Source organism: Ceratotherium simum, chromosome 19 (genome assembly GCF_057802395.1).
Source record: "Ceratotherium simum simum isolate JZ-2026a chromosome 19, ASM5780239v1, whole genome shotgun sequence".
NCBI lineage: Eukaryota > Metazoa > Chordata > Mammalia > Perissodactyla > Rhinocerotidae > Ceratotherium > Ceratotherium simum.
The window spans coordinates 44,358,214-44,372,986 of record NC_141918.1 but is presented as its reverse complement, the minus strand read 5'-3'; the positions used below and the strand labels follow the sequence as shown (position 1 = coordinate 44,372,986).

At 34.1% G+C, this 14,773-nt stretch overlaps 1 protein-coding gene across 2 annotated transcripts in view; it reads right to left on the bottom strand.

Annotated features, from left to right (window-relative positions):
* NKAIN2 (sodium/potassium transporting ATPase interacting 2) overlaps nucleotides 1–14,773 on the bottom strand; it is a 917,329-nt gene that overhangs the window by 638,609 nt on the left and 263,947 nt on the right. The gene's annotated exons all lie outside the window — the stretch shown is intronic.

Sequence of the window (14,773 nt, the reverse complement as noted above, 5' to 3'; positions counted from 1 at the left end):
ACTCCTAGGACTGAGATGAACTCCACAGGCAGAAAGAATTTTATTTAAGTAGGCTCAGAATTTGAGAGCTAAAAAGGAATTTATATATCATCCAACCCCATCAGGAAAAAAGTGAGACCAAAAGAGGTTAATTAAGCTTATTCAAGGTCACTCGAAAGTTGATTAATGTAAGCTTGAGGAAGATAGTTATGTAATGGCAGAGTCCAAAGTGAAATTAAAAAAAAAAAATCTAATGTACTGTTCCATAAAGAAAAGGACTACAGAAAAAATCTCTTTAATATTACCTTTAAATCTTTTTGAAAATCAGCAGCAAAGATATTATAAAAGATGTTGAGTTATAATGATCATTACAATACTTTTACAGAAAATTTTTCCTTATATATTTTCTAAACTCTGATGATCTCTGCATGTTCTCTTTATATCTGGAGATGAAACCGACCACAAATATATTCTTTTCAATTTCTCACACCCTGGGCAAGACATAAAATATAAAATATGGGCAATGAGAATTTTAAGTTTTTAAATGCTATTTTGACTCCTTCAAAAAGTACTTGAGTGAATGGGCAGATGGCATACAGACATAAAGACGACTGAAGTATTCAAAAAGCAAAAGATAGTGACATTTAAAATTAAAATGCAAAGATGTGAAGAGTGGTAGGTGGAAGGGAATAAAAACCCCTGAATGAGTTTGCACGTGAGTCTGTTGAATGAAGCAGCAAGTTCAAGGCAGGAAAGAGTGGAAGATTTGGCTGTGATTTGGGAAAGAGAGAATAAGGGGATGGAAGTGTAAAAGGTAGAAAAGATGGACTTCAAAGCACAAGAAAAGGGAACCACTGAAAATAAGTGATGTGATGTAAACATAATATGTGAGAGGCAGCAGCCTGATATTAAATGGATCACCCAATGAGAAGAGAGGCCAAAGTGTGGAGACTATTAGTAGGGGGAAAACAATGCTTCAGCCAGGTGCTTCTCTGTAAGACAGCAGCTGACTGGCGTGGTACATGATTCAGAATTTGGTAAGGATATTCTATTCCAAACATTCACCCAATTTGTAAACAAAAATATTATTTTCAGATTCCCCGTTGTCTTTGATGGAAAACCAATGTTTAGAGACTATATCCATATGAAACTCAGTTTTCCCATTATCTATATATAGGTAGTTCTACCAATAATGATATTTTATTTTTCTCAAGTCCCATCTCTTACTTAAACATTCATGCTCTTTGATATAAACATGGGGATATAAGCATATGGCTAAACTAGAATATACCAATAAAAGAAAAGTCTTGCCATGGTATCTTATATTGTCCAGGAAGAACTTCAGGTGTTTATGCCTGCTTTCATAATGTTCCTAATTTATAGCCCTGGGTTACTCCTTTGGCCTGGTGGATTATAATGTGGTCTCAATCTTGCATGTAGCATACAGTTTCCCTAGACCTCACAATGCTTCACTTAAAATCAACTTAATGTTTATCTCACATTCAATTTGTTAGTCTTTTTACTTTGAGTTTTGGTCACATAGACCATATCAACAGTCATGGTAATGTGCTATACTAATTTCCAGTTCAAAATGTATTTAAAATGTAATAGGCTATTAAATTGTTATGACTTAGATTTAAAGGAGTGTACAATTGGAAGAAGTTATGGATGTTTATCTGCTAATATAATGGCTTATAGCTACCATTTATTTATAGCTTACTACATGCCAGGCATAGTGTTATATGTCTTTTGTTCATTATCTTACTTAATTCCTCAAATAACTCTATGAGGTATATATTGTTATTATTTATATTTTATAGGTAAATACATCAAATAATTATTCTAGTTCAGCAAGTAACACGAGCAGGCCATATGCTGAGCACTTTATGAGCGTTCGGTGACTTAATGGTAACAAAAAAAAAAAACCTTGAGATAGGCTGTATCTTTATACTGGTTTCACTGAGGTGAAGAGAATTAAGTAATTTGCATAGTTAATAAGTGGCGGGTCCTGGCTCCGAAAAGTTAAGTGGCTTTCTGAATATACAACAGAACTTAGATTGACTTGGAAGCTCTGGTCTCAACCACTATAGCCATTGTCACTTAATCTGACTTCTGTCTTCAGATGGACCACTTTCGGACCACCCAGAACAGAGTAAAAGCTCCATTATTAAGAAGTGATATAACTTTCTATAACTATCATCCAATTACATCAAAATTATTTTAGTCAGAAAGTTTATACCTCACCACATGCACATGCTAAATTTTTGCTGTTAGGATGTAACATCCTGAAGTCATTTTCTTTCATATTAGAGATCCTCTGACCTCTTTCTCTGTCTTTATACCAAAACTTTGACTTCAGCTAAAAGCTCTAAAACAGGTTATGCTTAGAAGAGCTGAAAGCAAATGCAAAATTTTTATAAGTGTCTCAGAACAAGACTACTAAAGCATTCTTGCAAGATGTGGCACACTTGCAGCTCGTCCATTCGACAACCATTCTGCAAGTATTTACAAAGCACCTGTTAAATGCTGATTAGTATTTTGAGTACCAGGGATATAAATACAGTCTCTGAACTTTAAGAAAATCGATATTGAGATGGGGAAAGAAAGATGTAATGGTGTATACATATGCAACCACCTATACTACAGTCTGTAGATGGACAATAGCAAACTGGTTAAGAGGGAAGATTCTGGAAGCAAATCCTTGGGTTTGAGTGATGACTCTACTTTACTACCTGGGTAAGACTGAGAAACTTACATAAACTCTGTGTAATTCAGATTCCTCATCCTTAAAAAGGGGATAAGAGCATTTACTGCATAAGGTGATACTGAAAATTAGTGAAGATAACACTAGTGGCTGATAATTAGTATATAGCTAATGCATTTTATTTATTGTCATGAAATGTGCTAAATTTGTATGAATAAAGTCATATGGAAACCCGAACAAATGGCCAATCTATTCTTTCTAGGGGGAAGGGCAGGCAGCTCGTGTTAGGGAATTCTTTGCAGAGTTCTACCTGGTTTAATCCTGTGCCTTGATTTGGTTGTATGGAGAAGAAAGCAGGAATATATTCTAGAGAGAGGGAACCACCTAAATAGGGGCATAGAGAAATAGAAATGCATGATCTACTGGTGAAGTGGTGGTGTTCCAATATGGTGGAGCATAGGGTTTGGGTTAAAATGGTAGGGTTAAAAAGGTAAAGGAAAGAAGTGCTAAGAGACAGATTATAAAGACATAGAACAAATTAAAAGAAAGAAGAGAGCAATGTCTGTCAGCAGGGACCCTCGAATGTCAACTGAGTTAAACTAGATGATAAACAATTTAAGGGGGAAGTTGATAACTCTCAGGCTCACTCACAGTGCTGGCACTAATTTGCTAGGCAGAATCATGGCCTGTTCAAATTAAGTGCTCAGTAAATGTTTGTTGAACAGAATTGATAAATAAAGCAAAATAAGACAAACACCAAATGATCTAACTTGTTTTGTAGCTCCTGCTGAATATATTTCGTAAGCGAAAACTGAGTGATAATGGCCTGTCTTTATTTGACAAATTTTGTCACTAACTTCACAATTCTACAATAAGTATATACATTAATACTTTTATTAGATCAACACATAGTATGCCATGGGCATTTTTTCAAATATGCTTCATTTAAAGAGTGAGAGAGTTAATACATTTCTTATGAAAACTTGTAGGTCACTTCTTTCATTTCAACTTATCTACCCAAATAGCTAAGCAACCTATATTTCTGCTAAAATTCAGCATAAAAAGCACATCATTTATTTAAAAATAAAAATAACATATGCTGTCTCAAATTAACTGCCCCTCTGCATTAGCATGGATAATCAATGGTGACTTAAAGGTAATTCATATCATTACATATAGCTCATTTTGAAGAAGTAGGCTTCAAGTATGCACTGCATTTAATTCAATCAAGCATAGTACACATTACCAATTAAGTTGAGAGTAACTAACCTGAGTGTCCAATTTCAAAAGAAATTAGTCCTGGAATAGGTGATATGTATCAATTAAGTCAGTGGTGATTGACTGACTTTGTTTTATACTCAATCCAAATTATTACATCATAGGTACCTTCAACCACTTTCATCATGATTTTACACAACATTTCTTGAGGAAGTAGAGGATATTTTTCAAAAGGTTAAAGCATTTGCAAAGGTCCTATAGACAGTATCTACAGCAAGATTTCCCACCATTTTACTAAGATGAAGTTATATAAAAGTAAAGTTTTCTAATGCTAGCAAACACAATAGACAATATATTCAGGTACTTATTTGTGAATTTATAAACTCAAGAATATACATGTGAGCTCAGAAGATTTTAGCATATAAATCCTACTAGATGCTTTTGTTAAACACAAACGAATGGTAATAAATAATGTACCATATGTAAATCAACTCACCATCTTATGTAGCCAATCAATGAATCAATACTGTTTTCTTCCTATGAACTCTGCTTAAGTCATTAAATCCAGTGGGTATTTCTGGATTTCTGTTTTGATCAGGTTCCATTACTTGCTACAGAAAACGATGGTAACTAGAGAGGAGTGTATTGAAAAGGTGAGAGCTAAACCATGTTTTAGGAACAATGAAAAACTTTTTAGTAACCAAACTCTTAAGTGAATGAGTTAACAGGCCACTGATAAAGATAATTCTGAGACCAATGCCAATTTTCCATTTCCCTAGGTTGAGCTACTTGTCAGTGTTTTGAATTGTCATTTCTGTAGCAGAGATATCTGAAAGACTGTCTTCTGCAAATACCTGGATTTATTTTTCTGCAAGATAATTTTTGTGCCATACAGACCTTTGGCATCTTTATGTGACTCATCTGCTTTATTACAACTGCTTTTAAGGATGTGTGACTCTAATATATGCTGCTTATTTTGAAAGAAATCTCGAAAGTAAAAATGAGAACGCATGTAATATAAACACTCTCTAATCATTGTGGTAAATACTTAGGCTGCACAGTTTTGGATTCCACAGGGATATGAGAATTAAGTGGATTCCTCTGTAATAAAATCTTCAAAGAGTGTTAACTAACATTCTCAGCTGTGTATGCTCTCAGAGCATAGCTAAAACATTTTCCCCCAAAGGAAGTTGTATGCCAACTATTCATGTCTCCCACTGCTAATAAGGTATACTAATTTGGTTAAGCTATTTTAGGTAAACACAGTATACAAGATTTTTATGTGGAACTCTTTCACTACTATTACATAAGCAATTGTGGGAGATTTTTTTCTTGGTTTTTTAATAGACTTTTTTTTTTAGAGCATTTTTAGGTTCACAGCAGAACTGAACTGAAAGCACAGAGAGTTCTCATATCCCCTGGTCCCACACGCACACCTCCCACCTTATCAACAGCCCCAACCACAGTGGTACATTTGTCTTAGTCACTGAACCCACATGGACACATCGTTATCACCCAAAGTCCATGGCTTACATTAGGGTTCACTCTTAGCGTCATACATTCTACAGATTTGGACAAATGTATAATGACAAGCATACGCCATTATAGTATCATGCAGAATAGTTTCACTGCCCTAAAAATCCTCTGTGCTCTGCCCATTCATCCTTCCCTTCCCTCAATCCCTGGTAACCACTAATTTTTTAAATGTCTCTATGGTCTTGCCTTTTTCAGAACGTCATATAGGTGGATCATACAGTACATAGCCTTTTCAGATCAGCTTCTTTCACTTAGCAATATGCATTTAAGTTTCCTTTTCATGGCTTGATAGCTTACTTCTTTTTAACTCGGAATAATATTCCACTGTCTGAATGTACTACAGTTTATTTATCCATTCACTTACTGAAGGACATCTTGGTTGCTTCCACGTTTTGGTAACTATGAATGAAGCTGCTGTAAACACCAAAGTGCAAGTTTTCGTGCGGACACATATTTTCAACTCCTTTGGGTAAGTACCAAGGAGCGCAATTGCTGGATCACATGGTCAAAGTATGTTTAGTTTTGTAAGAAACTGTTTGTCTTCCAAACTTGTACCATTTTGCATTCCCACCAGCAATGAATGTGAGTTCCCATTGTTCCACATCCTCACTAGCATTTGCTGTCGTCAGAGTTCTGGATTTGGCCATTCTAATAGAGGTATAGTCATATCTCGTCACTATTTTAATTTGCATTTCCCTGATGACATATGATGTGGAGCATCCTTGCATATGCTTATTTGCCACCAGCCTATCTTCTTTAGTGAGGTGTCTGTTAAGATCTTTGCTCTTTTTTCAGTCAGGGTTTTTATTTTCTTATTGTTGAGTTTTAACGAGTTCTTTTTATACTTCTGATAATAGTCTTTCATCAGATATGTCTTTTGCAAATATTTTCTCCCAGTCTGTGGCCTGTCTTCTCATTTTCTCCACAGTATCTTTCACGGAGCAAAAGTTTTTTACTTTAGTGAAGTCCAGCTTACAGAACTTTTTTTTTCATGGATCTTACCTTTGGTACTGTTTCTAAAAAGTTATCATTACTATTCCAAGGTCATCTAGATTTCTTCTTATGTTATTTTCCAGGAGTTTTATAGTTTTGTGTTCTGCATTAATGTATGTGATCTACTTTGAGTTACTTTTTGTGAAAAGTGTGAGGTCTGTCTCTAGATTCATTATTTTGCAAGTGGATGTCTCGTTGTTTTAGCACCCATTGTTGAAAAAAACTGTCTTTTCTCCACTGAACTGCCTTTGCTCCTTTATCAACGATTGTTACTATATTTATATATGTGGATCTATTTCTGCGCTCTCTCACCCGTTTCCTTGATCCATTTCTCTATTTGTTCGCCAATATCACACTGTCTTGCTTACTACAGCTTTATAGTAAGTCTTGAAGTAATCATCAGTCCTCCAACTTTGTTCTCTTCAGTATTATATTGGCTATTCCGGGTCTTTTGTCTCTCCATATAAACTTTAAAATCAGTTTATTGATATCCAAAAAATAACTTGCTGAGTTTTCATTGATATGGTCTTGAATCTATACATCAAGTTGGAAAGACCTAATATCTTAACAATATTGAGTCTTCCTATCCATGAACATTAAATATTTCTGCATGTATTTGGTTCTTTGATTTCTTTCATCAGAATTCTGTAGTTTTCCTCATATAGATAGATGCACATGTTTTATTAGATTTATAACTAAGTATTTCACTTTAGGGTGTGCTAATGTAAATGGTATTGTGTTTTTAACTTCAAATTCCACTTTTTCATTGTTGGTATATAGGAAAGAGATTGACTTTTGTATATTACCCTTGTATCCTGCAACCTTGCTGTAACAGCTTATTAGTTCCAGGCTTTTTTTGTTGTTGTTGTTTTTGGTGAGGAAGATTGTCCCTGAGCTAACATCTGTGCCAATCTTCCTCTATTTTTTGTATGTGGGATGCCACCACAACATGGCCTGATAAGCAGTGTATAGGGCCATGCCCAGGATCTGAACCCACGAACCCTGGGCCGCTGAAGCAGAGCATGTGAACTTAACCACTACGTCACCGGGCCAGCCCCAGTTCCAGGGTTTTTTTGTCAGTTCTTTTGAATTTTCTACATAAACAATTGTGTCGTCTCTGAGCAAGGACAGTTTTATTTCTTCCTTCCCAGTCTGTGTACTTTTTGTCTTCCTTATCTTGTTGCATTAGGTAGGATTTCCAGTACGATGTTGAGAAGAAGTGGTAAGAAGGGACATCTTTGCTTTGTTTCTGATCTTAGTGAGAAAGCTTCGAGTTTCTCACCATTAAGTATGATGTTAGCTGTAGGATTTTGTAGATGTTCTTTATCAAGTCGAGAAAGTTCCCCTCTATTCTTACCTTGCTGAGAGTTTTTATAATGAAGGAGTGTTAAATTTTGTCAAATTCTTTTTGCAGCTACTGATAGGATCATGGGTTCTCTCTTCTTTAGCTTGTTAATGTGATGAATTACATTAACTGATTTTCAAATGTTGAACTGTTCTTGCATATCTAGGATAAGTCCCACTTGGTTGTGGTGTGTAATCTTTTTAATACATCGTTGGATTTAATTTGCTAATATTTTGTTGAAGATTTTTGCATCTATGTTCACGAGAGATATTGGTCTGTAGTTTTCTTACAACCCCTTTGGTTTTCATATTAGAGTGATGCTGCCCCCATAGAACGAGTTAGGAAGTGTTAAAAAAGAAATATAAGTCCAAAATGAAATCATTTGCCCACAACTTATCCTAGGAATGTGACCTTTTTAATAGTCAATCTGAAATTTCCTGATTAGCACTAGAGAGGTAACCTGCATGATAAAACCCTTGCCTTCTCTTCCCCCCAAAAACAAGATGTCCTGGCCTGAAATGATCCTTTCTTTTCTTTTGCTAATAAGTTCCTATGCCACCCTCCTTCCACCTATAAAAACCTTCCATTTTGTATAACTCCTTGGAGTATCTCTCTTGCTAAATGGGATGCTGCTCAATTCATGAAATTGTTGAATAAAGCCAATTAGATCTTCAAATTTAGTTGGTTGAAATTTTGTTTTTAACAGAAGTATTCCCTCTCCTTCTATCTTCTGAAAGAGATTGTAGAGAATTGGTATAATTTCTTCCTTAAACGTTTGGTTGAATCACCAGTGAATCCATCTGGGCCTGATGGTTTCTTTTTTGGAGGGTTATTAATTATTGATTCAACTTCTTTTATAGACATAGGTCTAATCAGGTTGTCTATTTCTTCTTGTGTGAGTTTTAGTAAATTGTGTCCTTCAAAGAATTGCTCCATTTCATCTAGGTTATCAAATTTGTGGGCACAGAGTTGTTCACAGTATTCCTTTCTTTTAATGTCCACAGGATCTGCACAGATGTCCAGCAAATGTATTTTAACTATATTCATTGGATTTACTTTGAAAAGCTTAGATTATGCTACACACACTTGGTAATAGTTATTGTCCACAAGAAAACAAACAAGGAAAATATCTACAATATCCACATGAAGAAAAACAAGAAAAGGAAACAAATATCTATATCAGAAGGGTATACTCCTTACAGTATGTTTTAAAGCTACTTAGCTCTCACCAGCTCTTTGCTGTCAGGTCTAATGCGACTGGTTTCTCCAGAAAATCAAAGAGCCAGCCATCGTTATAAATCCAGAAAATACCACCTGAAATTTATATAGTTTATCCTGTCAAATGACTCCACAGTATAGTAATCAGTCATATTTCAAACACAAAAGTCCAATCATTATTATAATGAAATTTTTATATAAGCTGGTGCTAGAGAGAGGTCAGGCAACACTTGGAACAGATGTGAAAATACCTATGACAATGAATAATTAGAAATCTATAGAGTCTTTTGAGAATGAAATAGTTCTTTAAATCTGAAGTGGAGATTGGATCAATATAACACTATTGACCTATAATAATAAAAATCCTTATCCTACTTGAAAACTGAGGGATCTGAAAGCTACATTACTTTTAAAATGCAAGGACACTGACAGTGTTTAGTATGAAAGCAGATTGCCCAGCAGAAAGAACATGATGTCTTTAGCTTTATGTTTGCGTCTAGGAAAAAATTCACGTAATTGGGAGATATAGGAGATGGATGAAACTTTTAAAAAGAACTGTTTTCCTCCATATTAGTAAAAGCAGATTGGCTAAATCTTCATAGCGTCTCATTCACAACTAAAATTTATTAAGCATTCATGCTGGATACTTTGTGGAGCTCTTGACATACAAGCTCTCCAGGTGGGAAGGTACCTGGTGTAGTCACTTAAGCATCATAAGCATCTAAAGTAGTGCCTGGCACATAGTTGTCCCTCAATATATATTTTTGGCATGCATGACAATTAATAGTATTTAATCCTCTTAAAACCAATAAAGTAGGTATTATTATCCCTTTACACGTGAAGAATGGAGGCCAACAAAAGTGAATCATATGCCAAGGATACCAAGCCAGACACGGGCAGATCTGGGATGTGCGCCCAAGTCTGCATCTGCCAGATGCAAAAGGCCACCACTGCCGATTCTTCAAACTTGCCTACTCGCCCACCTGGTTCTGCAACAGAGCTATACATGGACACTCTGCAAGTATGTATACTGTGTATACCATTGGATACAATGATTTTTAACTTGTCATTCAATGCATTTTTGTTAAATGCCAAATTCAGGGTTATTTCATTTCTCTTTAGCATAAATTATAGTTCTCAAAGTTCTTTCAGAAATAAACCATGGGGAAATTTATGGATTTTAAAGTCAGTAGTTACATTAAAAAATCCCCATTGACATATAAATATGAATTCCAGCTGATGAGCATAAAATAATTTACTGAACTGTAATCATAATCTATTACCAAAAAAAACCTTTCATGAGTTTGCTTTCACATCATTGAGGATGACACTGTCAGTTTTTCACTACAAAATACACTATTTACAGCATTTCTAATTCACTTATAAAATGCACGCAGAAAATTGACATGTAAGATCCTGGTGTGAGCCTCCTTTTAACAAATTTTAAACTCTTTGAGCAAAATATCATCATAGCATTTACCTGCTGTGCACTGCTTTTTTGTGGAAAACGCTCTTTAGGTTTCTCAGCAAGATTAGCAAAATTTTAAGCATAGAGATATTTTTTCTTTTCTTTTTCTAGGAAGACAGGAGAAGATCTTTGTAAATCCTGCTACATTCTCTTCAAATAGGTTTTCTTCTTGACCCAAAAAAATTCTTGTGTGATTACAGTACAATTATCTTGACTTCAGTTCTAGACATGCCGATTTGTATGTGTTTGATCTCTGAGCCTTCATTTCTACAAGTGGATGGCGAGCATTCTCTCCTTCTTTTCTCATAGTATCTCTTGGGCAAAATGAGGTAGCACATGTTGAAAGCACTCTGGAAACTATCAACCTCTGTCAAAATATAAGATTAATACTATTCACAACAGTTGTATAGGAGAATATATAGTCTTGGTCTGAGAAATGAGAGACATAATATCAAAAACTGAGAGCTTTCATTCCCTCCAGCCACTCCAGTTTTTTCCATATCCTTTTTCTCTCTTGTATAGGACATATCCACTACGTTACTCAAGCCAGAAACTTGAGATCATCTAAATCCATTATACTTGCTTCACTCCAGATATAACCATCCTAACCAGCTAGCAAGTCTCTACTCCTCTATATCTTTATGGTCACCACTTTAATCCTTGCCTTCATCACTTCTAATGCAGATGATGGTAATAAGCTACCTACTGGGATCCTTGTTCCTTTAGTTCAGTATCCTAGGGCAGCAAAAATGGCTTTTCTAAACAGAAAATCGAATTTTGTTACTTCATTGCTTAAAACCTTCAGTTGGTCCCTGTTGTCCTCATGATCAAGTTCAAACCCTTTATTATGTTTTCTAACATCATTTTGGATCTGGCCCTTCTTTAGCGCCCTGCTTTTCACTGTAGGATTCAGTCACGCTGGACTTTGCAATTCTGTGAAAACATCATGCTCCCTATAACCCGGGGCCTTTAAAAACACCATTACACTCATGTCCGGTGCAGAGACCTGATTGTTGTCACAGTCTCTCTTAGACTGAAGGACTATCAGCACATTTGAGAAAGGATTTGTGCCCTTTTTGTAAATATTCTAATTATAGAGACACAATCCATTGCTACAGATAATTGAGAATTGGTCTCAACTTGAATTTATCACAGAACAAGAAGGAAAGAGTCAAAGACTTTGATAAACGTCGATAGACTGATTTGGAATCTATGTATATGAATATCAAATAAAAATTCTATGAGTATATAAGGAGGGTAAGAATTGATGAAAGAACCCATTGCTAAATATAAATTTTATATCACGGGAATTTGGGATATAGAGAAAAAATAAAACAGCCATTATCATTTTCCACCAAAGGAAAAACAGTTACTCATATAGTATTTACTGATAATATTTTTATGTTTAAAAAAGTAATGATGACAATGATAACAATGATAGAATGACTAGTTAACACTTATTGAGCATAATTGTGTGCCAAGCATTGGATGTTTTGAATAAATTATTTGCTTTAATTCTAGAAACTGCCCTATAAATAAGTTCTATCAATATCCGATTTTATAGATCAGCACACTGATGTTCAGAGATGTTAAGTAATTTGCCCAAAGTCACACAGTTAGTAATAAAAAATATGAATTCAACTTATTATAACCCAAATTCATTCAAAACAAATATGTATTATATATTATTATTTATGTTTATAATATATAATATTAACTTTCTTTTTGGATATAAGGTCTCATAAAAAGGTATATCTTCTAGCATGAGTTTATTAGGAGTCAAAATAAAAAGCAGTCTAATTTTCTTCCAAATATATTTTTTTCACATTCAGAAGACCTTTTCTTTGAGATAAATAGTTGATATACATGAAAACCATAATGATCATTTATTACAATAATAAATGCTAAATAATAATCTTAAGTAATTTCACTTGCATAAATACCTATTACTTGTTAATATGGACTGTATAAATAGCATATTTGGGGGTGTGTGTGTGTGTAAATTTTTCAATTCTCAACAAAATTACATGGGTTTCCATTTTGTAAGATCCTATTCAGATACAAGTATCATACAGAAAATCTAAAGATGCTGGCTTATAAGAAGAAGTCATTTGAAATTTGGATTCTAAAAACCTGTGACACTGGATCTCTAAATTGGAAGAATTCTAATGAATATCTTATATTTTTATATTGGCCATTTAATAAAGCAAACATTTGGAGGAGGTACATAACTTATTTTTCTAAATGTTTTAAGTTCTAATAAAATAACTTTTTTATCTATAGTTCTATTTCTCAATGAATGAATAATAAGAGGAGTCCATAAGGGAAAAACAAAACAGAAAACAAAGCCCCATAGATTCATCAATTTAAGTTGTATACAAGTACATATAAGGAACCAATTATCATATCGTTTACATAAATTGTCCACATGCCATAGGATCTGTCTACATTTAAATGACTCTCAAATTAAAGAAAATTGTACACATATCAATATCTTGTAATGTTAAGTAACTGGGAAAAATGATCTAGTAAATATCTTGAATGATAATACTTTGATTTTCATTGATGTTCAGCATAGAAATATAGTGGAAAGATCACTAATGTCAGAGTTAGAGGACTGATGCTTCAGATCCAGTCTTTGCCACAAACTCATAATCCAGAATCCAGTTCGGGTTTCCCTTTCTCTCTTTCACTACTCATGGCCATGGTTTCCGTCATGCCATCCCGGTGTCTAAGGCTGGGTTACTCATCTCTTTTTGTGAGTTCCTAAAACACCTTTCTCACACCCTTACTCACACTTGGCCTTGGCTTTATTTCTCTCTCTCCCATGGGATCAGGAGCTGGATCATATTTGCCTCTATGCTCTATTCACCTAGTTGTCATCTTCATAGAGCTAATCAAGAGGCTGATGAGGTCAGGTTTTTAATTTAAGGATAATTGTTAATGATATTTAATATCAAAATAATTGTATTTGATCCAACTAGCATGTCATTCAACAAAAATGCCATGTAACATTTTTGGACATTATTTTCCTCATCTTGTTAACAGGACATGTTTTAACTGGATTTTCTAAAGTAAATTCTGCAAAGTCGACAGTTTCACATTGCGACCTAGCATTGAAGAGTCAGAATTTTGATTCTCAATATTTTCAATAACCATAATAGTATATTTAAAAATTTATGATTCTGTTAGAAGATTCAACTCAAGTTTACTAAATTATAGCATATTTTACTAAAAGTAATAAGCAAGTATTTTTCTCCTTCCCCTAAGTTCCTTTTGCAAAATGTATCTGCAAAAGAAAACAGAATTTATGAGTAATTAGCAAGTTCTATACATAAGGGCTATACTTAGACACTCTAAAGATAACACCATTCAATTTTAGTCAAGAGCAGAAACAGAATATGTTATATAAAAAACAAATGCAAATCTTATGTAAAACCTAAATGAATGAAATATGAACATTTTAGTAAACTAGTAATGTAACCTTATTTCAAAATGTCTTGTCTGATTCCACCAAACACACACAAAATTGATTTCATTACTATACAGAAACACCATACCTTATATTTTCTGCAGTTATGTTGGTAAATAAAATAACTTCCTCAGTCATCAAGGGTTCCTTGGCAGACAAAAATCTTTGAAATAGAGGTTCCATGTAAAAGTGACATACCAGTCTTTTAATATCAGACTAAATGATTCTTTTTTAAGACCAGGAAATTTATGTTTATTTTACTTATACAATCATATGCCAATGAATAAAATAAATCTTTGAAACCAACTGCCTGCAATCCAGTTTTATTACTCTGTTGATATTTACACTGATGAGGTAAGTTAGTTTATGATCAAAAATTTAGTCTACAAGGCCTCCTGAGTTTTCTGATGTGTTTGACAATATAACATGGTATTATGTTTCTGAAGTTTCTGGCAATATGACATGGCCATATGACATATCTGGCAATATGGTATTAGAAAAAACGTTAAGAATTCATATTCCCAGAATGTTTATTTCAAAAATATTTTTCTCATTTATAGAAATACAGGGAAGAAGGTAAAGTCTATAAAAGGTCTCCTATAATAAAAATGTTTTTGCTAGTAGTTGTGTGTGTGTGTTTGTGTACAAAGCTAGATTCAATCAAGAAGGGCCAATAAGTTAAAGTGTTAATTATCTTCAGTTTATTTTCTTCCTTTTTCTTTCTTTCTTTATTGAGGAATTTAGCTGTTATAATGATTTTTGGTATAATATAAACTCAAGGGAGGTAATTTGATAGCTGTTGGAAGATTATTACAAACATCACCACCAACAGTCTATATG